This window comes from Plectrocnemia conspersa, unplaced genomic scaffold (genome assembly GCF_051122295.1).
Source record: "Plectrocnemia conspersa isolate PC_06_02 unplaced genomic scaffold, ASM5112229v1 ptg000009l, whole genome shotgun sequence".
NCBI lineage: Eukaryota > Metazoa > Arthropoda > Insecta > Trichoptera > Polycentropodidae > Plectrocnemia > Plectrocnemia conspersa.
This window is the reverse complement of record NW_028277173.1, coordinates 28469244-28491371: the sequence shown is the minus strand read 5'-3', so window position 1 is coordinate 28491371 and position 22128 is coordinate 28469244. Positions and strand designations below refer to the sequence as shown.

At 27.8% G+C, this 22128-nt stretch overlaps 1 long non-coding RNA gene across 2 annotated transcripts in view; it reads left to right on the top strand.

The window, feature by feature from the left end:
- LOC148232512 (uncharacterized) overlaps positions 1 to 22128 on the top strand; it is a 147510-nt gene that overhangs the window by 28987 nt on the left and 96395 nt on the right. For both annotated transcript variants that reach the window (XR_015810736.1, XR_015810735.1), the window contains exon 2: positions 10098 to 10220. This is a non-coding gene — a long non-coding RNA (uncharacterized LOC148232512). The remainder of the gene's footprint in view (positions 1 to 10097; positions 10221 to 22128) is intronic.

Below are 22128 nucleotides of genomic sequence, written 5' to 3'. Positions count from 1 at the left end.
GAAAAGACAGACATTTCTAACGTGTTTCTGTATAATGTTTCTGATTTAAGTATTATATTAGTTAATTAAATAAAGATTTACCAATCATCAAGGGTGTACATTTATGATATATATAAAAATGAGTATTGGGGTTTTAAAAATTTAGTTGTTACGGACTGTTGCATTACGGACCGTTCACGCGTTTTCGCGTGATAGCAAATATTATCTAGGGTTAAAAATAATGTAACTCAAGCGTATGAAAATATTGCGCCAACGTAATAAATAATTGAACTTTTCACTTGCATAGATAATTTAGAATGCATTCTAACGATTACTTTAAAAAAATAAAAATAAATTTCAGCTCGTCTTGAATGTAAGGCCTAACAATGAAAAAGAGAGCCCGGGAATAAGCAATTGCGTTATTAATTGTAAATATTTAATGGACCACATTCGAAATCACTTATAAGTACCTTATAAAATACATTTCTGCCTGAAAATGATGCGCGATAGGCAATGCGTTCTACTTAGCACAAAAATACTATTGTGATCTTCACACTAAAACATTAATTTTTAAAGCGTGAACATATTTTGTGAGTGTAGCCATGAAGCGAAGCAATTGGCCAACCAACATCCTCATCTGCGATTCGCCAGAGAAGCAAATTACATTGATTTAAAATTGGCGAGGATTATTTTAGTGAAAATACAATATTGCGATTAGCAATTATATATTTCTAAATACGCTTTTTTTAAAGATTTTAAGATTTTAAAATATTTCAAGTGGAATATTTTTTTTATTTTTTCAAAAACAGTGTATGCAAAAATTCAAAAAAAAAATTCACTTAAAACGCAATCAAAATACAATAAAAGACGCATTTTAATATATATGTTTTATAAATACAATTTTGTACAAATTAAATTTGTACTGTAACTAAATAAGATACAATAGTTTGATCCCAGATTTGAGATAACGATCGGATAAGATCAACTTTCATACTGTGCTTCTATTACTTGACTGATTTAAATCATTTAGGAATGAACTAGAATTTTTTTAGTTGTTGGAGCGGTAGCGGTGGTTTGCTACTTGCTCGCTCGGAGACGGTATTTTGGGGTATGCGTCTAGAAATGTGAAGTTGTCCTTGATGAGTGCACATTATTTTGGTATTTGTATTGGCACGGTAGCTATGTTAAGTTTATGTTAAGTTGCATTAAATATGTGTTCAGGTATCTTTGTTTCTTTATAAATGCAAAAGACACATATTCATTGTTTTTTAACCTTTAAACGAATATGGTTGATCCTGGCATAAAAAAATATAAATTCGCTTACACACGGTTCAAGGTATTTATATACATATTACATGCACAGGTGGATTGCATATTATTATTAGCGAGCATTTTCGTGAAAATCTTCGCTTTCATATTTCGCATAAATCGCTTTATATATACGTATTTTTTATATACAAACATTATAAATATGATTTAAGTTTATATACAATAGATGTATCTAGTGGTAAATGTCAATATATAAACATTGAAAATAACTATGTCGCTTAAAGACATCGACTTAGTTTAACACTATCGTGTATTATGTATATGAAAAAAATAGTTAAGGTTATGTACATAAATAATAAAAATATAGGTGAAGCATCATTAAGATATTGAATGGGTTAGGGACTAGAATGTTTTTTTATCTTCAAAAAAATCATGGGATTGAATGCAATATTCACAGTGAATACAAAACGATATCTATAATTGTCGGGAAAATAAAACTACCGGAAGCTTTTCGAGGATGTCGTGCATTACACTTATTACAGTGTCACCGTGACCGTGTGATGAATTGTCATCTTTAGGTGACAAAAACGAGGTCATTATTTACGAGCATCGTCACTCGTTCAAACTCGACTCTCATTAACTACGACATGATATAGTACCTTCAATTATCAGCTTTTATTGGCACTTTGTTGACTTTGACACGCGTTTCGGTTCAACGATGGAGATGATTTTTATTTTATTCGTTTTAGTGCAGCGCCAACTAAACACATCAATTAGATTTATTTAACGAAATCAGATCATGAATATGTTTTGTTTTCATACTTTTACTATAGTATTATATAAACAACAGGAAACGATTTGTTGTATTCTATAATAGATGTGTCTGTTCCCCAAGTTATTGTTTATTTACATATTACATAATATTTGCTGTAAACTAATCTATATTTAACTATTGAGAAATTATGTCGTATTATGATATGTTGTATCAATAATAGGCAATTGTATTTTAAAGCTTTATATTATAGTGAACCATAGCAAACTTAGAAATAGTTTGAATATATTATTTATATGAACCCTAAATTTTTATTCAAAAAGCAGAGCATTTAGAAGTAGTCTCAAATATTTGTTCCTATTTTATGTTTCACGCTTCTGTACTGCAGTTTTCAGTATATTTTTATCGTTTTGTTGTAGATTTATTATTAATAAATTAAGGAACTATACACAATTATTTTATTCGCAAAGTTAAGATAACTAATTAAATATATATTTATAACTGCATGTCAATTTTAGATGCCATTTTTTTAATATACAACAGAGTAAATTCTTTTTTCCTTTATCTTTTATAATACTATAGACACTAAATATTAGCTTTCATTTAATTGCCAAAAAGATTCTTTGCCGATATATTGGCTTTTTAAATATCTCATTTATTATCAATTTTTTAATACATATATCTGAAATATAAAATTATATTTTATGGTAGGTTATAACAGATTTAAGTAATTTTGTAAACATATTAATCAACGTGCTCTTAAAATTGATTCCTAAAATAAGGAACTTTTGTTTAAAAATTAAGAAATTCTGTATGCTCATAATACTTATTATTTTTTATTACTATATTATTATTTTATGTAAAATGAATATAGTTAAGGTCAGTGTGAGCTTATTTATACATATTTAAAGTAAAATTTTTGTGATAGTATAGAATACTTAAGCACCCTGTGTATATTCGTTAGTAAAATCCAATGTGTCAATTTTTTGCGAAATGGCGACAAGTATAAAAATTCAAACACTCTTAACTCAGTAGGTTTAAATTTTAACAAAAAGCTCGCTATACATGAAACGCTTAGAAGCCTAAACTACATCCAAATAAAATATAAAAAAAATAGTTTTTTGCTTCAAAACAAGCGATGTATCGGTTCGATCGGACCCCCATACTAGCCATTTTGAGACTTTCAGAAGAGTTAACGCTCTTAACTGCTTGGTATTAAAGATTAAAAATTAAATTTTTAGTATCGTATAGAATTACCGTGCAACCTTTATACGTTTTGTATGAAAAAAATGTATAATTTTTTTTTACAAAATGGCGGCCAATGTAAAAATTTAAAGTGTCATAACTTTGCAAAATAAAATCCTATTGAAAAATGTTGTATGCAAAAAGTGTTCAGAAACTTAATTTGGATTTAAAAACAATTTTTAATTATTTTTTTTAATAAAAAACGAGTCTTACGGTATATTGACCGGGCCCCCGAACGAGCTTTTATGCGACTTGGCATATAGTTAACGCTCGTATTTGGTTCCTTTTAAGGACATTTATAGCCTACCTTAAAAATTCAAGGGATACTAAGAGAGTTTAGAATTTATGTTTTATTTTTATGACTCAGGTATTTTATTATTATTTTTTTAAGCTAGATTATAACTTTTTTGTAAGGTTATTCATTTAATTAGTAAACTATATTATTCCTTTTTGACAAACGGTCAATAAAGCTTTAATTGCTTAACTGTTTCCTATATACATATATACATAAATACCATTCGAAAGATTGTTTAAAGTTTTTATAATAAAATATTTTATGTGAGATGTTTTATAAGCCACTTTATGTAGTATAATAAATAACTCATATAATTTATTTTTGTTAAAAAAGCATAAAATAAAATTTTGAATATGACAGTTAATATAAAAATATATAAAGTTCTTTGATTAAAAACAGACATTTTATTAATTACTGACTAATAATTATAAATACTTCAAATTTATTTAAGTTACTAGACATTTATTAAAAGTAGTAGCTTATAAATAAAAATATTTATACAATGTATTTTTTTATATTAAAAAAATTATATTTCAATTAATAATTCGTAAAAATATTTTATGAATTATTAATTGAGATATAACTTTTTTATTATAAAAATGTGCTTAAAGCAAATATTTTTTTATATAACCTTCAGTGTTTCCAGTTTTTTTTGACGTTAAACTCTCGAAATAAGTTTAAAATAAAATTAAAACTACAAATCTATTAATAAATTTTAATGAAAAAGTAAAATAAAATACAAAAAGATCACCTTTATTGTTGCAATTTGATTGTAGATATTTTTTATTGTTATAGTTTGATTTATATGTATCATTTTAAAGGCAATACATTTTTTATAAAATACGTAAAAATATGTTAAATAGGATTTTTATATTAAATCAATGTTAATATATGTAGTTAATTACAAAAAAAATGCTCCCAAATCATATTTGTATTTGTTTTATTAAAACGATCTTAAAATAAATTAAAATTAAAATTTGGCTTTCGAAATTAAGCTTTAGATTAAATATTAAATTATATTAAATTCAGCTTAAAAAATCTAGTCCTAGATTTCAATATGATTTTTGAGAAAAAAGCTTTTATTGTAATAATTTATTACTTTTAATTGTTGAAAGTATAGTTTTTCGGGTTATGCTTTATTTAATAATTTTTAAGACATTTATTTAAATAATTATTTAATCATTTTCATATTAAATTAATATTAATAAAAGTTAATTAGCTTTAAGTGCTGAATTATTTTTTATGAAAAGGCACGTAATTAGTCAATTGTTCAGTAAAAAATAAATTCAGAGACCTAGGTAAGATTTTTTTATATGTTTATATGTATTCTATGTATGCTGCATCTATATTCACATTTAGGATTAAATCTTTAATTTTATTTTTCACTGTATAATTGATTAATTACGTGACTTTTTATTAAAATTAATTTGGCACTTAAACTTTTTTATTGAGCGTGAGATCAATCCGTATTTCGCACTTAAGAGCCATACACAGTGATTCAGATTTATCCGCATAAAGGGTTAAATAAAGTTATCTAGAATCTAACATATTTTATTATAATAATATCTGTTGAAACAGCTTTATTTCGAGAAAATATTTTTTATTATTTACAAGCTTTTTTGCTAAAGAAAAAGAGATTATAGGCCAATATTCTTGCAAAATTCTCAATGTTATAGGAAATTTTTGATCAAAAATATATTAAAATATATAATTCCACGTTAATATGTTAAAAAGAAGATATCTATAAAAACCACAGATCTACAATGCTCTTTTCTTGGTATAAACTGTATCAAAGATGCTGACCTAACCAAGAATAAATTCATTGATCCCATTACCAAATAGGAACTGAATTTAAAACATTTTAGACATTTTCTAATAATATATAGTTTTATATTATAATATTATAGCACTTGAATTTTGAATGCCTTTAAATATGAGAATCGAAAAGTCGAGATCTCATTTGTATAACCTATAAAGGTAAATCTTTCCACGCAAACTCATCTAGCAATTCTGATTTCATATCGTCTGCCTTTTAACATACTACATTTGCAATATTACAATTTGTGACCCACATAACATTCATCTGTTGACCGCCACAACCTTGGCCATTAAACTCGGAAGATCGCCGCCGTTGACCTCGGATATTCCCCCCGTTCCATCCCTTATGTTTGACAACCTCAGTGTCACTGACCCTGCCCAGCTACCGGGGTCACCCCTCGTGGAATACCTAATGACGGGGGATGAATCGATCGACCGACCGACTATGAGTTCGCTTCCGACTCTATCTTATCTTTCTCCTTTTCGGCGTCGTTTGTTTTAATAAACAAAAACACTGCGTTGAAACTTGAACAGTTGAAGCAGTAATGAAAAATTCATTTTGCGCCAAAGAACGCATAATAGTAACTCTCCCCTTTGTGTGTATTTATAATGCACTAACTTCACTCTCGAGATGCAACACCTGATGTATTTTTTATTATTTATTTCTCTAATAAAATATAATATATGTACATACGATGCATCAGTGGCGGTGCGTCAGAGGAAGCAATGGAAGCACAGCATCTTTTTTATATTTTAATTAATAAAAAATATATTTTGATTCATTTGGATTTTACATTAAATCATTAGAGAACATAATATGCATCCTTACATTTATTTTTTAATCAGATTTACAATTCGTTTTTATTGTAAATTTTCTATCTGTCAATTTGTTAAGTTTGTTTTAAAAAAATTTACGACATTTTAAATTATATACTAAAATAGCGATGACGTTTTTTTTAAGTCGTTTTAGAAAATAATTTTTGTATTTTAATTTTCTGGCGGTTTGTTTCAATATTACATTGAAACTTGTTGCATATTTTACAGAATCAATTTTTTTAGCACAATTTTTATAGCGTGAAATTAGTACAAAATTTTGATGCTAGTTTTGTATTTGGTTATTTGTGTATAATTCATAAGCATATTTAATTTTTATACGAAAATTTCTACAGCTAAAAATTAAATACCAAATAATCAATAATATTTTTCTTAATTCAGTTATAGTGCCAATTTTATTTTTGGTAATTCATTTAGATTGACAGAAGATTTATTTTAATTTATTCTACGATACTTTTGTATTAAAACATAAGTATAAAAGAAGTTCTTTAATGTTATTATTATATTTGATAATTTGTTTTATTTTTTTCTTGTTTATTTGAGACACTTTATATTTACTGTATATTTTATATTTAGCAAATCAATAATTCTATTGATTATCATTTAATCAGTTGCAGTAATTTTAATATACAAATAAAACTAAATCATATATTGTATATTTATATATAGACAATTTTAATATTCATGTAGATATTTTTATGGTTTAAGATTAATAATTTAACACATGTTGAAGTTAAATTTATTTATTACTTCCCCTATATTGAATGTTTCTTACTATTTATTTAATCATTATTAGTTATACTTTTTATACTCACATTTTATTATATAAACAATATAAGTAAATATAAATGTGATTGTTATTATGTTTTTTTTATTATTCTAATATTAATAAATCAATAAATACGCCCTTGTTTTGTATTTTACACACACATAGATATTTATACTCTAGTTTTACAAACGACCCCATAAAGGGGAATATTTGCATAGCTTTGAAAAAACTTTTTAGAAGAATGTATCTTTTATGTATAATATTATAGTATATATGAAAAGGGTGGTGACAGTGTGAGGTGTTAATAGCTTTAGGGTTAGTTTTTAAAAGTAGTGGTGTAATATTTTTATGCACAGTATATTTGTTATATGCAGAATATTACTTACAATTCACAAAAATATTTTTTTTATTAAGTTTGAAAATTACTAATGATCTGAATTTATTACATTACATTACCATTATAGTTATTTACTGCTCTAAATTTAAAGTTGTAGGATGAGAAGCATTAGCTTAATAACGCCTTATAAACAATATACGGATAAATAACAATTGTTTGACGATTGGAGACATCTATTTTTATTTAATGTGAATTATTTATAAAGCAGTTTTAATTAAGAAATTACCTATGGTCTTGAGTGTTTTTATAAATGGCGGCAATTAAATGGTTTCTGATGTGTTGTTACTATTATTGGAATATTTTTTTATGTGTATAATTATGTTTTATTGAATTAAATTATTTTTAAATAACATTTAAATTAGTGTAAATGTGTATTCTCACACACATTATTTAGAATATTTGTTATTGTGGTACTTGATCTATTATTAATATGTTTTGCTATTCAACGACGACGACGAGCGGCGGTACGTTTATCTATCACTAAGAGGCGTTGTCGCAAAAAATATAATTTATGCCAGTTTAAAACAATAATGTAATATATCGGACGTCAAAAGCCATTCAACTCAAAATTTTATATCCTGTGGTCCACTACCATGATTTGTTCATACATTATAAATATGAAATGATACTCTTTTGTACTCTAAGATATTTTCAGAAAAATTGATATTATTATTATAATAAATAATCATTGATATATTCATAATGAAAAAAATGTAATAAAAAACACAAATTTCATATAGTGTTGAGCATGTTATTTTTTATTGTAATTTATATTTGTGCAATTACTTGAATCTTTGTATCAAAAATGATTTTTTTTATACGAACTATTTGTGTTTATGATTTATATTTGTGCAAAAAATTTAGTCACGTTCACTTAAAGTTATGTAATTAAATTAATGTATACGCAAAATCTGAAAAATCTTGTCTGCAAAGCAGACTGAGCTCTGGATTTTCGACGTCGAGCAGGATCAGGGTTGACGTGAAGAGGGAAGCAGCTGCTTTCTTAATTACGTCTGTTTCTCTAGGTTTTGGTTCGTACGAATCCTCATGTACCTAAAATATACAGCTCAAATGATTTGAGCGGTGTGTATTTGTTTGAGTTTAATCACATGGGCTAGGAGCTCAGGACGAGCTAGGAATGTAAATAGATTAGCTTGTTCACTTATTGCATTTTTATGATCGTTGCGTTGGAGTTTCAATAGGTTCGAAACGACCAGTAAATATTTTAAACAAATGTGAGATATGGTAATTTTGCGATTTCAACTGCTATTATTTGTCATATGATAATAACACTTGTGGAAAGTGTCGAATTACTGTCGTGATATTTTTAGGCTATTTTGTCTATTGTCACGGTCTGCACTGGCTGACATAAAAAAATATTAATATATTTATGGCGTTTTAAGGTTTAAAGGGTTTGTTCTTATAGTCAATGCGTAAATTTTAATGAAAATTTATAAAAATACTCTGATGCACTGATATTTATTTTTGATTATTGTTGGACAAAAAATAGTGGAACCTTCAGTTGAAAAAATTACTTAACTTATTGCATATTTATTAGGGCGAAAATTAAAAAAAAAAGAATAATATTATAAAGCCTTTAAATAAACCAGAAAATTGTAATAAAAACGCCATAGGATTAATCCAAAACATCTGTGATTTAAAAAAAAATGATCTGAATTAGTAATTATTATTTAAGTTTTCCTATATTTTTCTTATCTCACGGATGAATGTAGTAAATAATAATTAAAATAAAATCGAGCTGGGTTGTGCAGTGATTTATTTATTAATTGTAAGCTAATTAAATATATCACTCATTTATACCGCATCTCTTGTAATGTTGTAACGGAAGTTTTACAGTAAATAATTTAATATATATATTTGTCACAATTACAGTAACGTACTATCAAAGTAATTAAAATGTAAGAAAAGTATTTACTTTTGCAAAAAAGTCACATACAGCCTATTCAGAACATCAAACGTTTAATACTAGCAAAACAGGGCGCTTCTTGTAACGGGTCGTCGATTATCTTCTTCCCGTTTCTTTTCTAGCAAGCGACCCTTTGTGCCTTTTTTTTAATAAGCGTCCCGGTTAAAGTCCGCTCTCCTGGGTAATCTCCAAACATTATCGGACTTATCTGTCTTCGGTTTGCCATGTGACTGGGTTCGTTTTTACGACTTATTCAATTTGGACGATTGTTTTTGTGTGGCCCACGTCCCACTTTGATTGTGTCCATTATTGTTATCGACTCGTTACAGACTCGCTAACGACCCTAGCCTTTTCCGAAATGAACTCTCCCATTGCTGTTAGGCATAGTACGTGTGTGTGTCATTTATGATATTTTTAATTCACAAATAGTAGATAAAATAAATGTCTGTACTTTTAATAATTATAACATACGTATTATTATTTTTAGAATACCTCTACAGATTCTTAAATTAATCAAAAAAATATTTGCTATAGTTCAGAATCCTAAATCAACGTTTATTATTTTGATTATTGGCGATATACTACATAAAGAAAGTATATGAAAATGTATTTACTTTCTTATTTATTTAGCTGTATTGTAAATGCTCTATTAAATCTTTTCACAGACTCTCTATTGGCAAATACACATATTTACATCCAATACACATATTTACATCCAATATTAGACCTCAATTCTTCCACGATAAGCGCTATCACCTTACTATTTACTATACATTTGACATTTTCTTGCAGAGACGCCTCGAGAAGAGGTCCTCGTCTGCCACTTCCTGTCGGAAGTGGATTTGTTTACACGCAGGAGTGATACGTGCTGCTTTGGATTCTATCTAGCAAACCTGTGCGCGATAAGGAAATTCGGTGAGTCTAATTTTATATACAAACATACCTATAATATCTACACGTAACCTCAGTCCTAGGGTTCGGATCTAATCTGTGAATATAAATGTTTAGGTATAACGAAGGACTAACTTACGTCATAGAGTTTGTCTTTGTTTATGCGCTGTAGTTAAATTAATATACCAGGGTTCACGACTTTATTAAATTTAAAATATAATTTTGTGCCAAATGGGTTGAAAAAAAAACATTGGCAATGTTCCAAAATGTGGCGCATGTAGGTTTTAATGAATTCTTTTCTTTGCTCATTTATTTAATTTATTTAACTAGCTTTTGGCTCAGAGAACAATAATTGCAATAGTGACTCTCATTAGAGTGTTTTTAACGATTTTAAAACAACTTTAATTGCATAAAGAATTACATAAAAAATAAATATATGTTTAAAAGAAAGTCGAGCTTTTATTCTACCATTATATGGTAAATATCTGCTTAAAAATAAATTTTTATAGCATTTTTTATTTGATGATTGTTGAGGAATATATATTACATTTTAAAAAATATGCAAATTATTTTTTATATTTTTCTGTTATATAGTTAACTGGTGTCCTTTTGTTATATAACATATATGTATTATATCAAATATATTACCTTAATAGCACTTTTTGCCATAAAAAATATATGTATATTTATTAAGAACTTGATTTTATTAAACAAATTTTAGTAGCTCATATGATTTAAAAAGTAAACTAATTAATAATTTATTATTATAATTATTATTCATTATTTACTTTAATTATTATTATTATAAGGAATTATTAATAGAAACCTTTATGTGGTAAATATCTGCTTAAATTTTTTTTATAGCATCTTTTATTTGATGTTTGTTGAAGAATATTATTACATATTAAAAAATAGTTTTGTGCAAATTATTTCTATATTTTGTTGTTCTTTAGTCAACTGGTGTTATTTTATTATGTATTATATCAACAAAATTATCTTAATAGATTTTTTGGCATAAAAATTATTTATTTATATCAAGCACCTGATTTTATTGAATAAAATTAATTGATGTAAACTATACATATCATACAAAAAACTTATTACTATATTATTATAATTGCTAATTTAATATTTATTACTTACTTTAATCATTATTATTAGAAACCAAATATAACATATGTCTTCTATATTACAAATTTATAATCAGTACAATATGTTAGACGCTTAAAATTTATTTTTACTGTTTTTATTATTTAAAATAATCTATAAAAGCAGTTTAAATATTTTTGTATTTTGTTGTACATGAATTTCAATCGTAAAATAAATAATAATGGGTCTAGAAATCTAAACTCCACTATAAAGAAATTAACTATATATGATTTATCTAACACTAACAATTATGAAAAAAATATTTTTTTAAAGTGTATTGGAAAGTGGGAAACATTATCAATATATAAAATAAAACAAGTCCTTATGAAGTATTATAAAATATTGATAAAAAATATTATTTGTGGCAAAATAATAGTATAGGCATTTTTATTAATCAATATCAATATCATTTTTGTCGTGTATTGAATTTTTTAATATTTCAATTTATTTATAATTAAAAATCTCTTGCATATAAATATCAGTTAATATATAAAATTTATATACATATATTAGAAATTATTATCGTAATAATTGGGATTTATTTTTTTCTTAAAATATGAATTGTTTCAACTTTTTTTCCTTCAAAAATAATCGCTGATTTTTATAATATCTTTCAACAGTATATTCAATTATTTTAATTTATTTATAATACAAAATCATTTGTAAATAAATAAAATTAATATAATTTAATACAAATTAATACATATATCAGTTAATATATAAAATTTTAATATATTTGAAATTATTATCATAATTATTGTGATTTACTTTTTGCTTAAAAAAATTTCATTTTTTTGTGACAAAAATAATGGCTCAATTTTTCAACAGAAATCTTGTTTATTACATCTTATTTTTGAATGATAACATAAATAATATAAATTGATAGAAAAACATCAAGGCTACTCTTGATTGAGCCGCCTATTTAATTATTTAGTATTTAAATTTCTTTATAATTGGAAATATTTTGAAAATATTATGTAAAGAAATAAAAATATGAAATACAAATTAATTTATATGGCAGTTATTTAATATATTCAAAATTATTGTGATTTACTACTTGATAAAATCTAGTGTTAATAAATATACACTTTAATTTAGTAATCTTATCTTTGTGACTGATGTTTTGAATAATTCAAACTTTGAACAAAAAACGATTTTGAAAACTTTTATTTGGATCTTATGGTTGAATCATAATACAAATAATTTTAGTTCATCTATAAAATCTAGGCTACTTTTAATTGCGCCACCTCAAATTATTTATTATTTTAATTGATTTATCAAAATCTCTTGCAGATATTATATCAAAAAATATGAAAATAAAAATAATTTATGTATATATCGGTTGTTTAAAATCAAAATAATAATTATTGTGATTTACTCGTTATTTAAAATTAGTTTTATATATTTTAATAAATACATTTAATTATCTGATCTTTATGACAAAAATCAAAACTAATTTTTTCTTAATAATTATATACGTTTTTTAAACATTTTATATTTTAGTTATGATTTTTGATGTCTTAAAAATAGCCTATTTTTGTATAATTTATGCAATATAATTCATAATACAAATATTCATAAAAAATATAATCTACTTTTGATTGCGCCACCCATTTGACTATTAAGTTTATAAATTTGTTTAAAATTAGGAATTTTGATACTATCATAATACATACAAATATTTACAATATGATTAAATAATATTTATTTTAATTTAAATAATTATTTAGTGTAAGTTGCTTAAAACTCGGTGATATATAATTTAATTTTTGTGGTACAAATATTGTACATAAATCAGTTTTGCTTACTGTGCGTCAGTAAAATCAGATATTTCCAAATATTTTTAGTTTTTAAATTTTATTTTGCTTCTCTTTCTAAATTAAATAATTTAAGTGTTTATAAAAAAGTGACAATATTAGTATAATAATTATATTAAGCTAATTTTTAGTTGTGTAAATAACGTTATATAGATATATAATAAATATTTAGATAAGTAGTATTATTTTCTTAGTTTCTACATAAATATAACCTATAAGTAAAATAATTTATCTGCTTTTATGAAATACAACATTATTGTTTTTATACTTCATAGCAAAATTTGATCAGTATAATTAAAATACTGATCAAATTTTGCTATGAAGTATAAAAAAAAAAGAATTATGGGTAGTAATTAAACACAAGTTAAATCGCTGCAGTAGTATATATGAAAGTGTGATGAATAAGATCGGTGTACGAAGCGTCGCCGGTCATCGTATTCTTGTCGTGGTCGCCAAAGGAATAATGTTGTTTCCGCCGCCGCCAAGTTTATTGTCAGAGTTCCGCCTAGTTTGTGGCGGTAAATATCTTTTTTGATTGTCATATTGGTAATACACATTAAAAACATTGATTTATTTTCACTATTTTTATATATTTGATTGTAAAATTATTGTTTCTTTAAATAAAATATATGATTATTTTCTGTATTAAAATATATTATGACGATATTTTATTCCAGAAACTATAAAAATCTAGTTTTTATGTTTAAAATATGCATCATCTTTCAAAGCACATGTTTATTCATGCTGTATATTTGAAAGTGCAAATGATAGACTATCAAAAAACGTATCAGACACGATTTTTCACATAGCCCCGGTTTTATGCATAATTTTCGCAAACTCATATGTTTTTAGATGTATAGAGGATTTAGAAAGCCTATAAAACATACATAGGGGTTGCACTATAAATGACGCACTTATATAAAATCTTATAAATATATAGTAGGGTATTTTTCAGCTCATATATCATAAATCTTTAATGCTATAAAAAAAACATTTAATCGAAGTAAAATTTTAGTGTATAATTCAATATTAACATATGCCTTAATTTATTTTATAATTCTATTTAATATTTATATAAATTAATTCTGTATTTTATTTATTAAATAGTTCAAATAATTTATTAATGCTCTTTTATAATATTAAATATAGCTGTTTGTAAAAAAAGTGCTGAAGCTATGAATTTCAAATGAAAGCTACTCTTTATAAATATATTAAATTTTTTTGGGTTAACCTGTATAATATCTTTTACCAATAAAACGTGAATTGATATGGACGAATCGGATTAGACTCGGAATGTCGTTCGTTTAATGGCGGTTGTAGGAAAGAAGATGATCGTTTTGAATTTGATTAGTATCTTGGCCCCGAGGCATGGTACTCTGCTTTACAATTAATTTATTGAAAATGGTTTTAATGTCTACGCCATATTCTCGCAAAGCGTCGCTCAGGGCGGGTTACGTACTTATGGTGAAATCAAACATCTATATAACCGAAAGACAAAGTTGGACTCTGTATTGTTTGAAATGTAAATGGTCTAATCTTGTAATACATATGCAGATCAAATATAATTCATCTCTGACGACATATTTTTGCTTCTGTGATATGGTTCGAGAAATATAATTTAAAATTAAAAATAAAATGTTAGTGATTGCAGTATGAGATCTGTATTATGAATACTACTATCGTTTCAAAACTATTGGATCTTAGGTAATGAGGTCGTAGAATTTCTGCATGCTCGTAAAAAAGATTAGGTCCTAATGAAAGTCATGACGAAAGTATGACTTGCTTATATAATATATCATATCAAACGCCCTTTCCAATCCTTAAACCTTTGACAAATGCTGATAATTCTGGGCGATATCAGACTCTTTGTTTTTGTCTAACACAGATTTTATCATATTCTTTGGCGTGTTTACCATCGTAATGTATTACTGAATACAGACTGTTTTTGTTGAAGTAATATAATTTTTCGCAGATATGCATTACTAATAAAAAAATTGATTTTCAGTAAATTTATTTATACTATTTTAAGTTTTATTATAATTTATATTAGCTTTGATGAAGGTGGTACAAGTGATTTAGAATGAAGTCTAACGTCTCTTTCTGTGTATGGTAATTTTGAGAGGAACCAGACTTTTTGTTTTGTCTAAAACATATCTTTTTTAACTGACTATATTTGGCAATATCATCATCTTATAAAATTCAGAGATGTTGTATAAATAATTGTACTAACTTTAACTTTAAGCGAATTTGATTTATTGTGTCCATTTAAAATAGCTATAAAATGCGTATTTCTGCATACAAAATCTGCAAATTGCTTTTGAAAACTCTCGAGAAATACTTATACCAATTTTTTTCTTAAGAAATAAAAAGCGCTATTGAAATACTATCTTCAAATATTTTTACGTAGTAACACGAGATGTTTCATTATAACAATTTCTAATACCGCGTTTTATTTTTGTGATTACTTTTTTAAGATGTTTATTTATGTCGTGCTCTACACGGCATATCCTTGCGTGCTAATTGGACCACCGAGAAAGGAGCGAGATACTCGAAAAATTCGAAATTGCCGAAAGCGTAGCGAGCGGCACTCGACCGAGTTACCTCGTCAAAGCCATCAAGAAGGCACATTCTTCCTTCCGAGTCTTCCTATTCGGTGCTAGGGGGGGAGTTTTGAGTTTCCCATTACGCCGCGATAAATGAAAATTTCGGCGAGATTCTCATCTCTCGATCGTTTTTCAGCCGGTAATGAAAGAGCGTTTAGGCGGTCGATTCGAACGAAATCTTCAGCTCTCTCGAATGCTAAACACAGCCTTGAGGTGAGTGGTGTGTGTCACGTGACGCCATTAGCCCACCCTGACCACCCTCACGTTATGCCGGAACAGGAAAATGTGCGGCACGTATGGAGTCGCCTCTTTAATGGAGACGTAAAAGAATGTGAGTCTTCATGGAGCCTCAGAACGGTAGATAAAAATATTTAGTATGTAATAGGAAGACGTGCATATGTGCCGGCAAATAAATTATGTGTGGTATTACTTGTCGTTTTTTTATCGATGACGATCGTCACACACTCGAATTGAATTACTTAAATTTTTTAGTGTAGTGTACCTAACATTTAAATATATTTTTTTGCGCCTATTTGTGATAAGCCCTTTCTTTCTTAAATAATGTTATGGATAGAGAAGACGTTCTCCTTTGTTTTGTAATAGTACATAAAAGAAATAAAAATATAAAATGGAAAAAATAAATTAATATTTTTTCTATACTTATTTTTGTACGTTACTAATACTTCGATGATATATGTTCATTAGTCCGTAATAGAGCACTTCATATCATATAAGTAATGACCTAGCTCTATTTAATTAATAATCTCAATATTTATTTATAAGATTAAAACAATATAGAAAATACTAACTCGAGTTGATCGATTGGAATTATAATTAACTAACTGTCGGTACCTCACGCATCATAAGATTCCCTATCGAGCTCGACGGTTTACCGTTACATTCTAATTAGAATCCACTACTATTTGCCTCTCAGCCATACACCGTGGGGGTGTTACCCTGCGCTTCTAAAGAAATATTGACCATTTTATTTTTATTATATAGTAATGCTCTTTTCTTATAATAAATACAAATATTTTATTGCTTTTGGAAACAACAATAGTAGGAACACATTTAATAATGTCTATAATAATTATATTTATTTAAAAAATCTTTGAAATTCTGCGCAAAATTAAAAAAAATCAGATACATAAGTAGCAAAATTATGGAATAAAGTTAGTGGTATTGTAGGTTAATCAAATTTATTCATTTAACAATCCAGAACTGATGCTGATCCACTAGAAATATAAGTGGGAGGGGTGTCGCACGCAACGAAGAAAGAGATAAAGCATGCTATTTCGTGTAACGGTACTTCGTCCAGACGACATGGGAATCTTATGAAGCGTACCTCACTATCGTGAGGTACCGCCGCATATCTTTATCCTAGTAATATTGTAGTAAAAAAATATAGTTGTATTTTTACAACAATGCTTACATTAAAAAGAGAAAAAAAAATATTATATAAATGCATTAATATTTGTTGTGATCATAGTTTACCTGATATATTTAGAAATTAAAAATATTTACATTTAAAAGAAGAATAATTTTTATTGTAATATTTCTGCTCATAGTTTAATATATCTAAAATAGAAAATTAACAATTTTAATATTTCATAAGAAACATCATTAAATGTGATTTATGTATTATTTTTTATTGCAAGGAAAATTTCTTGTTTTTAATGTGTTTCTTCATTACACGTCAATTTCTCATTGCTGAGGATCGTAACCCATAATTGCCGCTTAATATCCGTCATTCTTGCCAAATTCTGGTTATGAAAGTAGGTCACATCAATATTAAAATTACAGAAGTACCACATGAATAACAAATATTGTTGGACTAATATATCTTAATAAGCAGAATGAGTAAAGTTTATTATCTAATAAAAAATAATTGTTTTTAACTTTTTTCTCGTTTTTAAAATAAACAGTAAAATTTGTGTCCTTGGCTTTTTTTTATTAATAGTCTCGATTTTTAACAATCTTTAATATGAAAACTCGCATTGAGAAACTACTAAAAAAATAATAGGAACGCTAGTAAAAATTTACTCCAATAATAGGTTCACAAGTTTGATCGCGACACAATTTATCTACATATCCACAATCGGATTTGAGGCGACTCTGAAGTCAAATAGGCGTTGCAATAGCTAGTAACAGTATTAAACATATATAAATTACTACATATACAGAGAAAAAATATGGATTTGAAATGGCAGGTATTGAAAGTCAGAGAGTCTTTGCTGGCGTGTCGAGTTGTATTATTGTCCGCTATGATATTTGTCGTGATGCTCTCTAGACAATTCGCTGATATTCCTAGTGTCGATACAGTCTCTCTGGCATCTACCTTCTGGGTTTTTCACTACGTCTCTCCTCTCTGTTAGCAAGTATCACATATTTTATAATACTGATTCGAGACAGCTCTGGTGAATAAAGATGTTTGTAAGCAAATTCATCGCTTCTTGGACAACACAAAATGTGTTCATGCCTTAAAAGAGAAACGTTCTACATCAGGGTTTCTTAATCTAGGGTCCATGTCAGAAATTGGTTCCATGTCAATTTAATGTGCTTAACGAACGGAAGCAGCAGCAACCATCACGCGCTAATCTTTACTTTGGCTTGATAATAAATAAAAGTTTTTTTTCAAAATGCCTCGTTTTCTTTCCCTACAATTATGCTTCAAAGAAGTCCGTTAGATTGCTAGAATTTTGAAAGTGGTGCGTGACTACAAATAGGTTTAGAAATCCTGGTTTAGATGGTCACTCCAGTGATCGATAACCAAAGGGTAGAATAACAATATTATTTTGCACAGAATAGAATGTGTGGCCTAGCGCGCATCCTTTCCTAACAAAGAGTAATTTTTCAGCAGTATTTATGTGTGATTATTATCTTAGAACGGATTGTTTGGTAACGAGATTTTTTTTCGTTGTGTAAAATACTATGCGTAACCTTCCTTTCGAGTCGTGTTGATATCGTTAGAATGACCTCTAAATTATAATAAATTCTACAGGTTTAATTTCCATGAGAAATAGGAATACACATATTATTCTTCATTATTTAAGTGAAATATTGCGCTTTGATTTGTGGTGTTTCCGTCGCAATACCTGATGAAGAAAATTTGGAGCGCCATTTTAACATGCTACATGAGTTTCATACTAGTAGTGAAATAAAGAGGGAGTAGCCAAAATCTGGATTAATTACACAACAATCAATATTTTTAAAGAACTTTTATGCAAGATGAAACATTAGGAAATAAACTAAAAATCTTTCTGTAATAAAACTATGACATGTTTTTAAAGCCAAATGTGTGTGTTATTATACTATTTTTTAATTAAAAATATCAGAAGTAGTGAAGTAGATTCATGCTTTAAAAAGTAAATATTTTAACAGATGGGAGCGAATGAATTAATCTTAATATCGCAGTACAAAAACAATTGTCCTCATCACCCGCTTTTAACCGATGAGAGATCTTCATCTCCCGCATACAAATTGTTGATATCCAAATTTTCCATAAAGCAGGGGTGTTTAGATTATTCTTTGTTAGCCAATCGCATGTGTCTAAAAAATAACCAAGTTTATATTAAAATAATCTGGTGGATAATTAATTCTGTGATACTTCAAGCATGACTTTCAAGGAATATTTTAATGAATACCTAGAACACCCTCACTGGTAGAAAAGGTTAAAATTACACGAATCGTAAATTCATTCAAACATTATCGCTCAGGCATTATTACCGATTTCAATAATGCCAGAATGAATTCGTAGGAACAATTCAGAATTCGGCTATCAAGACCAGGCATCTAAGCCTTATTATATGAGGGTCGGTTTGAACCTCCCCTTCTCCTTTATTCGTTTGTGAGTCATTCAATTGGATAAGAAAAATATTCATCTCTGCACTTTTGGGGTAACCTGGGTTTGTTCGCGAGGGGCAGGGGATGAATCAGTGCCACTGTTCCTTATTGCGTGGCTACACCAATCTTTCCGGATGAAGGGAAACCCAAATAGAATAATTCAGAGAAGATAATTTAAGGTTATTGTTTTTGGTTTGGTACAATGGTGTAATTCTCTTTGGTAACTAACCTTGATGTTTTTATTACCATTATTCAATTTGAATATATTATATTGCAAAATGGTTAGGTTTTAAATAGAAGGGAGATGAATATAATGGGTTTAGAAGGCGATCTGTTGCATTGTCGTACAAGAAAATTAAACGTTTTCAATTGACCAGTGCGTTGCAGTTTTTGGTGCATTTTTTTGATTTTTAGAAAATATATTTTGACTTTAAACAGCACGATATACAGTGAAATCTCAGTATAGCGAAGCTCACGGAACCAAAGGAAAAATTTTGTTATACTGAATGTAAGGAAGATGATATATTTTTATTTTATTTTTAATTGCCAAATTATCGTTTTTTGTCCATTTTTATTGATACTGTAATGAGCACAATAAATTTTTTTAAAAATGTTTGAGGGTCTGCGAAACACATTGTGAACACATCTGGCAAACGCAAAGTCAAGGACGAACTGAATTCGAAAAAATATTGTGTCAAGTTGTAACGTCATTCATAAATTCGGATCAAAATATTTCGTTATACTGGGATCATTCTTCGTTACAATGAAAACATTTTGTATGAAAGTTTTTCGAGGACAAATTAAAGATTCGTTATACTGAAAATTTCGTTATTTCAGTATTCGTTACAAAAAGATTTCACTGTACCTAATACTCAAAAGACATTTGTTCTTACTCTAACTAACATTTGATCTTCCTTGGCAGTTGTCTTTCGTTTTCTTCCAGTTCTTGGCTTTGATTTGTAAGACGCACATTCGTTTAACCGTTTTAAAGCAGTTTGGACAGCGTGTTGGGAACAATTAATGTGTTTACTAATTTCCGATATATTCAGTCATAATTTGCAATAAAATTATATTTGCTCTTTTCGCTTCACTTAATTCGCGTTTTTTTGACATTTTTTATTTGCCGTCTTAAAACCTGAATCAATGTTTATTTTAAACAGTGCAAATAAACCAAGAGGGTTGTGGGTAAAAAAGTTTATGAACCACTGCTCACTCTTATATACACTTGTGCGCAAAATCTTCATAAAACACTAGGGTGGAAGCTACCGCTTCTGGGGTGAAATATTGTTTCTTTCCAGTAACGGTTCGAGGTTAGGTACTTAATTAGGCCATTCCGGGCCATACATTAGCCACGGTGCACTATCTTGATTTCCAGGTGAGGAAGCATCGACCCGCTCGGTAGCTTCCTACGGTTAGATTAACGACGCACGAGTTTGAGTTAACGGAGCTAAACCAACCGAGCGCAAGCCCCCTGAACAATCGCACCACTCCTCGTCATCCAAACATTTGTGTTTATCAAAACTCGACAACTCAAACTGCATCCGAGAGCAGCTCAGCTCCATCGATAAATAGGAAACTTTTTAATGGCACCGGGTAAGTCGAGAGACGGTAACAAAGCGATCTGTTCTGCAGAACGGATATGCTGGAAGCTGAACAAGCACCTGTTAGCAACTTATTTACAGCTCCTGGTGAACTTGTTTACTATCCGTGGTTTGCTGTTACATTGCATTTAGAACAAGGAAAGGGATGGATCGACTTAGATAGCGGAAGTTTGCCGTGTTGGAGTTAGTAAACGCGATACGGTCAATAGTTACGTAATACTAGGTTAAACTAAATTTTGCAAAAGTACCTGAGTAGTTATAATATAATAGCAATAACTTGTTAAACTAGACAACCGATATCTAATATTTAATAATTTCAATAAAATATTGAAATATAATTTGCATTAGATAGTAATGGTTAATTATAAACTTGCTATACTAATATTATTGTTGTTTTACTGATTATTTTCATTACAGTTATGTAAGAATTTACGTAGGATCTTCAATTATTCAGTGGTTACATTTATGAATATTTTAAAATCATTTAATGTATTTTCGAGCTAGTAAATTACTAAATTATTTTATAATTTAGTAATTTACTAGCTCGAAAATACATTAAATGTGTCGAGACTAATATTATCATTTGAGTTGAGTACCCATGTCGATAGTTGTCAATCGCTCGTTTTATTAGTGCGAGCGAATAAGCGAGCTCTGCTTGCATTACGGCATCTCGCTCTTTTTTCCGTCTTACAAATTTTATTTTTATTTCATAACAGACACACAATATAAAGTAATAATTATGCACAATTAGAGCATATGATCCCGTTTCATCCCATATCATAAAAATATAGATGCCCTTTAAAGGAAAAATTCAGTTTTAGAGCAATAATTGAAAACCTAAATCTGTCAGTCTAGCGCGATGCCGTCCTAACACCGCGCGCTTTGACCATGTTCCGATGAAAAATTTTACAATAAACTT